Source organism: Balaenoptera ricei, chromosome 4 (assembly GCF_028023285.1).
Source record: "Balaenoptera ricei isolate mBalRic1 chromosome 4, mBalRic1.hap2, whole genome shotgun sequence".
In the NCBI taxonomy this organism is placed as follows: Eukaryota; Metazoa; Chordata; class Mammalia; order Artiodactyla; family Balaenopteridae; genus Balaenoptera; species Balaenoptera ricei.
Genome location: NC_082642.1, coordinates 69,373,035 through 69,386,624, shown reverse-complemented (window position 1 = coordinate 69,386,624; position 13,590 = coordinate 69,373,035). Strand labels below are relative to the sequence as shown.

General features: G+C 38.1%; 1 protein-coding gene across 7 annotated transcripts in view; it reads right to left on the bottom strand.

Moving 5' to 3' along the window:
• NAALADL2 (N-acetylated alpha-linked acidic dipeptidase like 2) overlaps positions 1 to 13,590 on the bottom strand; it is a 1,495,600-nt gene that overhangs the window by 1,209,601 nt on the left and 272,409 nt on the right. For 6 of the 7 annotated variants that reach the window (XM_059922026.1, XM_059922019.1, XM_059922021.1 and 3 more), the window contains one exon: positions 4,826 to 4,888. The gene's annotated coding sequence lies outside the window, so the exon portion shown is untranslated. Of the gene's footprint in view, positions 1 to 4,825; positions 4,889 to 7,859; positions 7,898 to 13,590 lie in introns of all 7 variants that reach the window. The other variant, XM_059922024.1, reaches the window with a different exon arrangement.

Sequence of the window (13,590 nt, the reverse complement as noted above, 5' to 3'; positions counted from 1 at the left end):
ATAAAATGGACAACCTGTAAGAAATGAACAAATTCTTAGAAAAGCACAACCTTCTGTGACTGAACCAGGAAGAAACAAAAAATATAAACAGGCCAATAACAAGCACTGAAATTGAGACTGTGATTAAAAATCTTCCAACGAACTAAAGCCCAGGACCAGATGGCTTCACAGGTGAATTCTATCAAATATTTAGAGAGGAGCTAACACCTATACTTCTCTAACTCTTCCAAAATATTGCAGAGGGAGGCACACTCCCAAACTCATTCTATGAGGCCACCATCACCCTGATACCAAAACCACACAAAGATGTTACAAAGAAAGAAAACTACAGGCCAATATCAGTGATGGACATAGATGCAAAAATCATCTACAAAATACTAGCAAAGAGAATCCAATAGCACATTAAAAGGATCATACACCATGATCAAGTGGGGTTTATCCCAGGAATGCAAGGATTCTTCAATATATGCAAATCAATCAATGTGATAAAACATATTAAAAATTGAAGGAGAAAAACCATATGATCATCTCAATAGATGCAGGAAAACTTTTGACAAAATTCAAAACCCATTTATGATAAAAACTCTCCATAAAGTAGGCATAGAGGGAACTTACCTCAACATAATAAAGGCCATATATGACAAACCCAGAGCCAACATTGTTCTCAATGGTGAAAAACTGAAACCATTTCCTCTAAGATCAGGAACAAGACAAGTTTGCCCACTCTCACCACTATTATTCAACATAGTTTTGGAAGTTTTAGCCATAGAAATCAGAGAAGAAAAAGAAATAAAAGGAATCTAAATTGGAAAAGAAGAAGTAAAGCTATCACTGTTTGCAGATGACATGATACTATACATAGAGAATCCTAAAGATGTTACCAGAAAACTACTAGAGCTAATCAATAAATTTGGTAAAGTAGCAGGATACAAAATTAATGCACAGAAATCTCTTGCATTCCTATACACTAATGATGATAAATCTGTAAGAGAAATTTAGGAAACACTCCCATTTACCACTGCAACAAAAAGAATTAAATACCTAGGAATAAACCTACCTAGGGAAACAAAAGACCTGTATGCAGAAAACGATAAGACACTGATGGAAGAAATGAAAGTTGATACAAACAGATGGAGAGATATACCATGTTCCTGGAAAGGAAGAATCAACATTGTGAAAATGACTCTACTACCCAAAGCAATCTACAGATTCAATGCAATCCCTATCAAACTACACTGGTATTTTTCACACAGCTAGAACAAAAAAATTCACAATTTGTATGGAAACAGAAAAGACCCCGAATAGCCAAAGCAATCTTGAGAAAGAAAAACGGAGCTCAAGGAATCAGGTATCTGACTTCAGAATATACTACACAGCTACAGTAATGAAGACAGTATGGTACAGGCACAAAAACACAAATATAGATCAATGTAACAGGATAGGAAGCCCAGAGATAAACCCACGCACATATAGTCAACTTATCTTTGATAAAGAAGGCAAGAATATACAATGCAGGAAAGACAGCCTCTTCAATAAGTGGTTCTGGGAAAACTGGACAGCTACATGTAAAAGAATGAAATTAGAACACTCCCTAACACCATACACAAAAATAAACTCAAAATGGATTAAAGACCTAAGTGTAAGGCCAGACACTATCAAACTCTTAGAGGAAAACATAGGCAGAACAGTCTATGACATAAATCACAGCAAGATTCTTTTTGACCCACCTCCTAGAGAAATGGAAATAAAAACAAAAATAAACAAATGGGACCTAATGAAACTTAACTTTTGCACAGCAAAGGAAACCATAAACAAGACCAAAAGACAACCCTCAGAATGCGAGAAAAGATTTGCAAATGAAGCAACTGAAAAAGGATTAATCTCCAAAATTTACAAGCAGCTCATGCAGCTCAGTATCAAAAAACAAACAACCCAATCCAAAAATGGGCAGAAGACCTAAATAGACATTTCTCCCAAGAAGATATACAGATTGCCAACAAACACATGAAAGGATGCTCAACATCACTAATCATTAGAGAAATGCAAATCAAAACTACAATGAGGTATCATTCACACTGGTCAGAATGGCCATCATCAAAAAATCTAGAAACAATAAATGCTGGAGAGGGTGTGGAGAAAAGGGAACCCTCTTGCACTGTTGGTGGGAATGTAAATTGATACAGTCACTATGGAGAACAGTATGGAGGTTCCTTAAAAAACTAAAAATAGAACTACCATACGACCCAGCAATCCCACTACTGGGCATATACCCTGAGAAAACCATAATTCAAAAAGAGTCATGTACCAAAATGTTCATTGCAGCTCTATTTACAAGAGCCAGGACATGGAAGCAAACTAAGTGTCCATCAACAGATGAATGGATAAAGAAAATGTGGCACATATATACAATGGAATATTACTCAGCCATAAAAAGAAACGAAATTGAGTTATTTGTAGTGAGGTGGGTGGACCTAGAGTCTGTCATACAGAGTGAAGTAAGTCAGAAAGAGAAAAACAAATACCGTATACTAACACATATATATGTAATCAAATAAAAAAAAATAAAAAGGTCATGAAGAACCTAGGGGTAAGATGGGAATAAAGACACAGACCTACTAGAGAATGGACTTGAGGATATGGGGAGGGGGAAGGGTAAGCTGTGACAAAGTGAGAGAGTAGCATGGACATATATACAGTATCAAATGTAAAATAGATAGCTAGTGGGAAGCAGCCGCATAGCACAGGGAGATCAGCTCTGTGCTTTGTGACCACCTAGAGGGGTGGGATAGGGAGGTTGGGAGGGTGGGAGACACAAGAGGGAAGAGATATGGGAACATATGTGTATGTATAACTGATTCACTTTGTTATAAAGCAGAAACTAACACACCATTGTAAAGCAATTATACTCCAATAATGATGTTAAAAAAACAAAGAAACAAAAAATTGATACAGCCACTATGGAGAATAGTATGGAGGTTCCTTAAAAAACTAAAAATAGAATAGAATTACCATATGACCCAGCAATCCCACTACTGGGCATATACCCTGAGAAAACCATAATTCAAAAAGAGTCATGTACCACAATGTTCACTGCAGCTCTATTTACAATAGCCAGGACATGGAAACAACCTAAGTGCCCATCGACAAATGAATAGATAAAGAAGATGTGGCACATATATACAATGGAATATTACTCAGCCATAAAAAGAAATGAAACTGAGTTATTTGTAGTGAGGTGGATGGACCTAGAGACTGTCATACACAGTGAAGTAAGTCAGAAAGAGAAAAACAAATACCGTACGCTAGCATATATATATGGAATCTGAAAAAAAAAATGTTTCTGAAGAACCTCACGGCAGGACAGGAATAAAGACACAGACATAGAGAATGTACTTGAGGACATAGGGAGGGAGAAGTGTAAGCTGGGACGAAGTGAGAGAGTGGCATGGACATATATACAATGCCAAATGTAAAATAGATAGCTAGTGGGAAATAGCCACATAGCAGAGGGAGATCAGCTCGGTGCTTTGTGTCCACCTAGAGGGGTGGGATAGGGAGGGTGGGAGGGGGATGCAAGAGGGAGGACATATGGGGATATATGTATATGTATAGCTGATTCACTTTGTTATACGGCAGAAACAACACACCATTGTAAAGCAATTATACTCCAATAAAGATGTTAAAAAAAAAAAAAAGTAAGCTGGACAAAGAGGGTAACATGATTAGCAGAACTGGGTTAAACCAGCGTTTCTTGCTGGGGGAACTAGTAGTACTTGAAGCTGGAAAATTCTTTGTTATGCAGGACAATTCTGTACATTCCAGGACATTTAGCATCTACAACCCAAAGGGACTGAATGTCAGTACTATCTCTTAGTCCTTTTGACACTCTAAAACATGCTCAAATGTTTCTAAATGCCCCTTAGAGGTATGGTACTTCCATTAGCTGAAGTTGGGCACATTTCCACCCTGAACAAGACTGGAATTCTGTTGCAAATTCAGATATGATGAATGGATATTTGGTAGGCAATCATAATGCCTACAATGAATTCTAAGTTCCCTTTTAGTTCTAATGTCTACAGTTCTATGAAGATACATTAGTCTTAGACAACATATTTGAGTATAAAAAAAATATTTTGCTATTCCAACAGTGCATTCTCACAACTAAAAAGTTCTATAACATTTTTCAGTATAAGCAGAAATATTTATTTCTTTTCATTTCAGCACAACATTGTTACATTAACCTAGTGATATAAATTGTAACATTTTCAGATATTTTGCTTTTTTGGGGGGAAATCAATGTTTCAATTCATATTGGAGCAAAGGAGAGAAATCAAAAACTCCATGCAGAAACAACAAGAGCCAATGGTTATACCAACAATGGTCTTAAGTCCATGTTTCAGGAGAAAGGTGAGAGTGGAAGAATATGAACTCCTGAACTTATTCTGAGTACTGAAATGTTTGCTAGTTCCTTTCCACTGATAGTTCTAAGTAAGGTATCTATATTGCATTAAGTGTAATGAAATTAAAATGTTCTTATTTCACATAGTTCTAGTGTAGACTCTGGACACATGATAACAGAGGTCCTGTCTTGTTCATATTTTACTGCCAAGCATAGAATGTAGCAAATAATGCTCATTAAAAGTTTATTGAACAAATGAGTTTCTTTCAATTGTACACCTAAGAAACTTGCAGCAATGGAAAAAATATACAATAAAACCCTTTTCTATGTCTTCACAAAATCTTTTGTATCATATTTTTGTGTACTTAAAATTGTAAATGTACTCAAACACTGAGCAAATAAGAATAAAATTTCCTTGCTTCTCACCTAAAAGCGATGGTCTCTGGAGCCCTTGTGTTCTGTAGAGGTTCCTCTAGTTTAGGGGTGGGCCTGTTGGAGGATGAACAGAACAAAGAAGATTAATAGGTAGAGCTTGACCTTTTACACCTGCTTTAACTATGTGTTCTATTTTTATATCTTTTATTTATTTGTATTCTGGGTAAAATTTTAGCATAAATTCAACTACTAAAAATAGTTTTGGAACACTGGTCTACAAAATGGACAGGTGTTACATCATTGTTGCTTCATTCCCAGGTATGGAAAATATTTTCAAAGTCTGCTCAACAAAGTTCACTTTCCAAAAAACGTTAATCATTGTTCAAGGCAAGTTACCTTGGTGATACCCATCAAAAAAGTAGGGACTGGAATTTTTCTTCATTTGTGTCAATAGCACTGCCCCCTGGAGACACAAATGCAAATTGCCCTTGAAGTGAAGATTATTTTGTTCCATGTTCATATTAAAACTGTGCAAGGTGCTGGGGAAAGGAATTAATAGGACATGATCTTTTCCCTCAAGGAATTTACTAGATAGCACATAATAGATATGTAAATATGTCTCTCCTTTTCTTAGAGAACCAGTTCAACCTACAACCCTCATAAGAACAGCCCAACATAACGCAGACTTCATCCTTTCACCCATAGTAATTAGACCAAAAGCAGACAACTTATACACATTCAGCCAATTACATTCTCTCTACCTGAAATTTGAAATTAGGTCAGTGATTCTGAGTTAGTAATCTAAGAAGAGATGGGGAACTATGCAGCAAAAAGGGTCCATGCTGGCGTTTAGGTAAGATAAAGCCACATATGGACTGAAATTATGAAGGAGCAGAGACTGAGGGGCTTACAAACAAAACCAGTTTGCAAAATTAAATGAAAGAAATGTACGAAGAAAGAAACAAGGAGAAAAGAATAAATGTCCCCAAAGACAGAGAAATGAAACTATATCTTTCCAGTCCGCATGAAGCCCAATGACATTGCTGACAAATGGATTCTATGCTATTTCCCAGGATCTTTATAATGCACCCCCTTTCGATGTAGTTAGAGTGGGTGTGGCTTCCTCTTTCTTCAGCTAAATGCTTCCTGCTAGAAGCAGAAGACTGGCAGGCAGGCAAACTATATACACAACACTCTGTAAACCCCACAAATGTTATTATCATTATCTATGCTATACTAACTTTTGAATTTCCTCTTTATCTTTCATTCTTTATCTTATTCTTTGTATCCTTTGCTTCCTATACCTCTCTCCCTCGTTTTACTAATATTCGGCTTTATTTCCTTTCTTAGTTTTTCAATTTTACCCCCCAATTCTGAATAGTGCCTAAGTATTATTACAGTGCTTACAGGCAATTCAAAGACATCATGTCACGTCAACCTTTCCAACATAATCCCAATTGTATTGCCAGAAAGAAACAAAATAAAAGTTGTATTAGCTTTTGGGTCATGGATTCTGAATATTAGACTTAGAAAACTTCTTGCTAGTGAAATAAGAACTAAAACACGAACAATTCATATTCTAAACAATATTTAAGAAAATATTTTTGGAGCTTATAGATAAAATGTGTTTTAAGAAAGACTCAGGGCTCTGTAGTTTACTTCTTCTAAGTAAAAACATTTGAAAGTTTGACATGAATTAAGAAAACAAAATGCAATGAGCTCTCCATGTGATAAAACAGCAGGTTTTCATACATTCAAGCTGCTTGGGCTTTGGCATTCTAAATGGACCCAAATTAGGCAATAATGATCAAGGCTAAGAAAATCCTGGTGAGTAATTACCAGATGTGAAGATCTGATGGTCAAGGGCATGTTGGACAATTATTGTCTATTGGGTTTTAATCCCCAAGAAATATCATTTACTGAGGCTTCTACTTTGATCACAGATTTAAAGGGATGCAGAAGCATCAATTTTCATTTATTCTTTTACTGGTTTCTACTTATATCTACATGTTGAATTTCACAAAATGCAGGAATTCACCTATGTCTCTACAAACAGGACACTCAATATCAGTTACTCTATTATCAGACTGAATTAAGAAACAAAATGGAGTAGGGTATGAAAAATATTTAAAAGCTATAATAATATTTACAGCATTTTACATAACATTTTACATATAGTATATACATTACCCTCATAAAAACATATGAGATAAAAATAGTCAAATTTATATTGGTGTCTTATGTGTCAGGAGCACTCATAGTTGTATTTCATTTAATCCTAAAAACATTATTGAGGTGTATATCGTTATCTTTATTTTAATGATGTAAAGTTTGAGATGGGGATAGGTTTAGTAACTTGTCTTTAAAGACTCCCAAACTTTCTCTGTTCATGGTATGCTTAGTATCTCAGTAATTATTCCATGTGCCAGAGGCTAAAAGACAAAGGTAACAGACAACATCCAGGATGGCAACATTAGGAGCTCTCAGACCCCCTCTCCAATGAGACAATCATAACAGGTAAAAGTTACAGAAAAAATGACCACTTGAAGTTTATGAAAATTGTCCTAAGGGTGTACAGGAAAAAAAGGAAACATTTGTTCAAGAAAATCTACTAAATCTCAGTACAAACAGCAAGAGTCTGTCGCTTGAGCCACAACCTGCTTCCTCCCTTTGCTCTCCAGCTTAGTGTGATTCAAACTACACTCCAAGTGGATGGGGTCAAGAATGCAAGGCTCCCTCTCTCTCCAACTCTCAGACACAGACTGTGATATCTCCACAGGAGAGCCCGGCCACGAGCATTTCTCATCATCTTCCTGCTCTGTGTTGCAGAGACTAAATTCCAGGCAAGTGTGACCAAGAAGGCAGGGATTCACTTTCTCCAACTAGTCCCACTCATAACACAGAGCTTTTATGACAAGCATGACAGGTGAAGAATACTGGAATTCAACATCCATTGATCCAGCTTATTTGTAGGGTAAAATTCCATGCTAGCAAAGACAAGGCGACAAGATCAAAGGCTACTGTCCTACACAGCATTCTGCTCTTACATCAGGGATGATACTCCAAGAGGCGCAGGCCATATTACCTGTTCCCAGTTCTTGAGTCATTATTCAGAGATTGTGCCTAGGGAAAGAGCAAATTATAAGATGAGAGATATCTGAAGCTCTCCCAAGGGAACTGACTTTATTTTGAACATAGTGTGGGGAAGTTCAAGTCTAAGGTTACTCTAAAAAGCAATGGATATTTAGCGGCAAGCAAGTAAGAAAAGTCTGGGAGCTTCAAGAGAGCAATAAACTAAACCATAAGCCAACTAGTTTATTAGAGAGAACCAGGGAAAATGACAGTTAATAAGAGGCTTATCAATATTAGAACAACCACAGAGACTGGCCTCAAAAACTGTGTTTGCAATTACTGGAGCCTAACAGCTGGTTGTGGTACGAACAGAGGCACACAGATTAATAGAGAGATTGGTGAAAAAGAAAGTCAAAGATAGCCCTGCTAAAACCACGGTCATCCTAGGGAAATCACACCAGATGGCAACTTGAATCCATAGGAACAAATAATAAGAACAAGATATGTTAAATAAGAAGGTTAATATAAAAACATCATAAATAAATACTTGCTCTCCTTTCTTCTTCCTGCTTTTGTAAAAGCTACGAAAATATAAAGTAATAATTATAACAATACATTGTTGGATTCGTAAAATAACATAGATGTAATATACATACATAAAAATAATAGCACAGGGGGTCTGGGCAAGATGGCAGAAGAGTAAGATGCGGAGATCACCCTCCTCCCCACAGATACATCAGAAATACATCTACACGTGGAGCTGCTCCTATAGAACACCCACTGAACGCTGGCAGAAGACGTCAGACCTCCCAAAAGGCAAGAAATTCCCCACGTGCCTGGGTAGGGCAAAAGAAAAAAGAAATAACAGAGACAAAAGAATAGGGACAGAACCTACACCAGTGGGAGGGAGCCGTGAAGGAGGAAAGGTTTCCACACACTAGGAAGCCACTTCGCGGGCGGAGACTGTGGGTGGCAGGGGGGGAAGCTTCGGAGCCACGGAGGAGAGCGCAGCCACAGGGGTGCGGAGGGCAAAGCGGAGAGACTCCCGCACAGAGGCTCGGCGCCAACCAGCACTCACCAGCCCGAGAGGCTTGTCTGCTCACCCGCCGGGTTGGGCGGGGCTGCGAGCTGAGGCTCGGGCTTCGGTCAGATCGCAGGGAGAGGACTGGGGCTGGCGGCGTGAACACAGCCTGAAGGGGGCTAGTGCGCCACAGCTAGCCGGGAGGGAGTCCAGGAAAAAGGCTGCAGCCACCGAAGAGGCAAGAGACTTTTTCTTGCCTCTTTGTTTCGCGGTGCGCAAGGAGAGGGGATTCAGATCGCCACCTAAACGAACTCCAGAGACGGGCGCGAGCCGCGGCTATCAGCGCGGACCCCAGAGACGGGCATGAGACGCTAAGGCTGCTGCTGCTGCCACCAAGAAGCCTGTGTGCGAGCACAGGTCACTCTCCACACCTCCCCTCCTGGGAGCCTGTGCAGCCCGCCACTGCCAGGCTCCCGTGATCCAGGGACAACTTCCCCAGGAGAATGCACAGTGCGCCTCAGGCTGCTGCAACGTCATGCCGGCCTCTGCCGCCGCAGGCTCGCCCCGCCTCCTCCGTACCCCTCCCTCCCCCCGGCCTGAGTGAGCCAGAGCCCCCGAAGCAGCTGCTCCTTTAACCCCGTCCTGTCTGAGCGAAGAACAGACACCCTCAGGAGACTTACACGCAGAGGCGGGTCCTAATCCAAAGCTGAACCCCGGGAGCTGTGCGAACAAAGAAGAGAAAGGGAAATTTCTCCCAGCAGCCTCAGAAGCAGCGGATTAAAGCTCCACAAACAACTTGATGTACCTGCATCTGTTGAATGCCTGAATAGACAACGAATCATCCCAAATTGAGGAGGTGGACTTTGGGAGCAGGCTATATTAATTTTTCCCCTTTTCCTCTTTTTGTGAGTGTACATGTGTATGCTTCTGGGTAAGATTTTGTCTGTATAGCTTTGCTTTCACCATTTGTCCTAGGGTTCGGTACACCATTTTTTTTTTTTTTTTTTACTTGAAAATTTTTTTTTCGTAATAAAATTTTTCTTAATAATTTTTTCCTTATTTTTTTACTTTAAAAAATTTAAAAAAATTTTCCTTAATAATTTTTTTCTTATTTTAAAAACTTAAAAAATTTTTTCCTTAATAAATTTTTTCTTAATAATTTTTTTCTTATTTTTTATTTTAAAAAATTTTTTTCTTACATTTTTATTAATAATTGTTTTCTTATTTTTATTTTAAAAAATTAAAAAATTTATTTAAAAAATTAAAAAAAAATTTTTCTTATTTTTTATTATAATAGCTTTATTTTATTTTATCTTACTTTATTTTATTTTATTTTATTTTATCTTTTTTCTTTCTTTCTTTCTATTTTTTCTCCCTTTTATTCTGAGCCATGTGGATGAAAGGCGCTTGGTGCTCCAGCCAGGCATCAGGGCTGTGCCTCTGAGGTGGGAGAGCCAACTTCAGGACACTGGTCCACAAGAGACCTCCCAGATCCACATAATACCAAATGGCAAAAATCTCTCAGAGATCTCCATCTCAACATCAAGACCCAGCTTCACTCAACGACCAGCAAGCTACAGTGCTGGACACCCTATGCCAAACAACTAGCAAGACAGGAACACAGCCCCATCCATTAGCAGAGAGGCTGCCTAAAATCATAATAAGGCCACAGACACCCCCAAAACACACCACCAGACGTGGACATGCCCACCAGAAAGACAAGATCCAGCCTCATCCACCAGAACACAGGCACTAGTCCCCTCCACCAGGAAGCCTACACAACCCACTGAACCAACCTTAGCCACTGGGGACAGATACCAAAAACAACAGGAACTACGAACCTGCAGCCTGTGAAAAGGAGACCCCAAACACAGTAAGATAAGCAAAATGAGAAAACAGAAAAACACACAGCAGATGAAGGAGCAGGGTCAAAACACACCAGACCTAATAAATGAAGAGGAAATAGGCAGTCTACCTGAGAAAGAATTCAGAATAATGATAGTAGAGATGATCCAAAATCTTGGAAATAGAATAGACAAAATGAAAGACACATTTAACAAGGACATAGAAGAACTAAAGAGGAACCAAGCAACAATGAAAAACACAATAAATGTAATTAAAAATACTCTAGATGGGATCAATAGCAGAATAACTGAGGCAGAAGAACGGATAAGAGAACTGGAAGATAAAAGAGTGGAAATAACTACTGCAGAGCAGAATAAAGAAAAAAGAATGAAAAGAACTGAGGACAGTCTCAGAGACCTCTGGGACAACATTAAATGCACCAACATTCGAATTATAGGGGTCCCAGAAGAAGAAGAGAAAAAGAAAGGGACTGAGAAAATATTTGAAGAGATTATAGTTGAAAACTTCCCTAATATGGGAAAGGAAATAGTTAATCAAGTCCTGGAAGCACAGAGAGTCCCATACAGGATAAACTCAAGGAGAAACACGCCAAGACACATATTAATCAAACTATCAAAAATTAAATATAAAGAAAACATATTAAAAGCAGCAAGGGAAAAACAACAAATAACACACAAGGGAATCTCCATAAGGTTAACATCTGATCTTTCAGCAGAAACTCTGCAAGCCAGAAGGGAGTGGCAGGATATACTTAAAGTAATGAAGGAGAAACACCTACAACCAAGGTTACTCTACCCAGCAAGGATCTCATTCAGATTTGATGGAGAAATTAAAACCTTTACAGACAAGCAAAAGCTGAGAGAGTTCTGCATCACCAAACCAGCTTTACAACAAATACTAAAGGAACTTCTCTAGGCAAGAAACACAAGAGAAGGAACACACCTACAATAACAAACCCAAAACATTTAAGGAAATGGGAATAGGAACATACATATCAATAATTACCTTAAATGTAAATGGATTAAATGCTCCCACCAAAAGACACAGACTGGCTGAATGGATACAAAAACAAGACACATATATATGCTGTCTACAAGAGACCCACTTCAGACCTATGGACACATACAGACTGAAAGTGAGGGGATGGAAAAAGATATTCCATGCAAATGGAAATCAAAAGAAAGCTGGAGTAGCAATTCTCATATCAGACAAAATAGACTTTAAAACAAAGACTATTACAAGAGACAAAGAAGGACACTATATAATGTTCAAGGGATCGATCCAAGAAGAAGGTATAACAATTGTAAATATTTATGCACCCAACATAGGAGCACCTCAATACATAAGGCAAATACTAACAGCCATAAAAGGGGAAATCGACAGCAACAGAATCACAGTAGGGGACTTTAACACCCCACTTTCACCAATGGACAGCTCATCCAAAATGAACATAAATAAGGAAACACAAGCTTTAAATGATACATTAAACAAGATGGATTTAATTGATACTTATATGACATTCTACCCAAAAACAACAGAATACAGTTTCTTCTCAAGTGCTCATGGAACATTCTCCAGGACAGATCACACCTTGGGTCACAAATCAAGCCTCAGTAAATTTAAGAAAATTGAAATCATATCAAGCATCTTTTCTGACCACAATGCTATGAGACTAGATATCAATTACAGGAAAAGATCTGTAAAAAATACAAACACATGGAGGCTACACAATACACTACTTAATAACGAAGTGATCACTGAAGAAATCAAAGGGGAAATCAAAAAATACCTAGAAACAAATGACAATGGAGACACGACGACCCAAAACCTATGAGATGCAGCAAAAGCAGTTCTAAGAGGGAAGTTTATAGCAATACAAGCCTACCTCAAGATACAGGAAACATCTTGAATAAACAACCTAACCTTGCACCTAAAGCAATTAGAGAAAGAAGAACAAAAAAACCCCAAAGCTAGCAGAAGGAAAGAAATCATAAATATCAGATCAGAAATAAATGAAAAAGAAATGAAGGAAACGTTAGCAAAGATCAATAAAACTAAAAGCTGGTTCTTTGAGAAGATAAACAAAATTGATAAACCATTAGGCAGACTTACCAAGAGAAAAAGGGAGAAGACTCAAATCTATAGAATTAGAAATGAAAAAGGAGAAGTAACAACTGACACTGCAGAAATACAAAGGATCATGAGAGATTACTACAAGCAACTATATGCCAATAAAATGGACAACCTGGAAGAAAAGGACAAATTCTTAGAAATGCACAACCTGCTGAGACTGAACCAGGAAGAAATAGAAAATATGAACAGACCAATCACAAGCACTGAAATTGAAACTGTGATTAAAAATCTTCCAACAAACAAAAGCCCAGGACCAGATGGCTTCACAGCCAAATTCTATCAAACATTTAGAGAAGAGCTAACACCTATCCTTCTCAAACTCTTCCAAAATATTGCAGAGGGAGGAACACTCCCCAACTCATTCTACGAGGCCAACATCACCCTGATACCAAAACTAAACAAAGATGTCACAAAGAAAGAAGACTACAGGCCAATATCACTGATGAACATGGATGCAAAAATCCTCAACAAAATACTAGCAAACAGAATCCAACAGCACATTAAAAGGATCATACACCATGATCAAGTGGGGTTTATTCCAGGAATGCAAGGATTCTTCAATATATGCAAATCAATCAACGTGATACACCGTATTAACAAACTGAAGGAGAAAAACCATATGATCATCTCAATAGATGCAGAGAAAGCTTTTGACAAAATTCAACACCCATTTATGATAAAAGCCCTGCAGAAAGTAGGCATAGAGGGAACTTTCCTCAACATA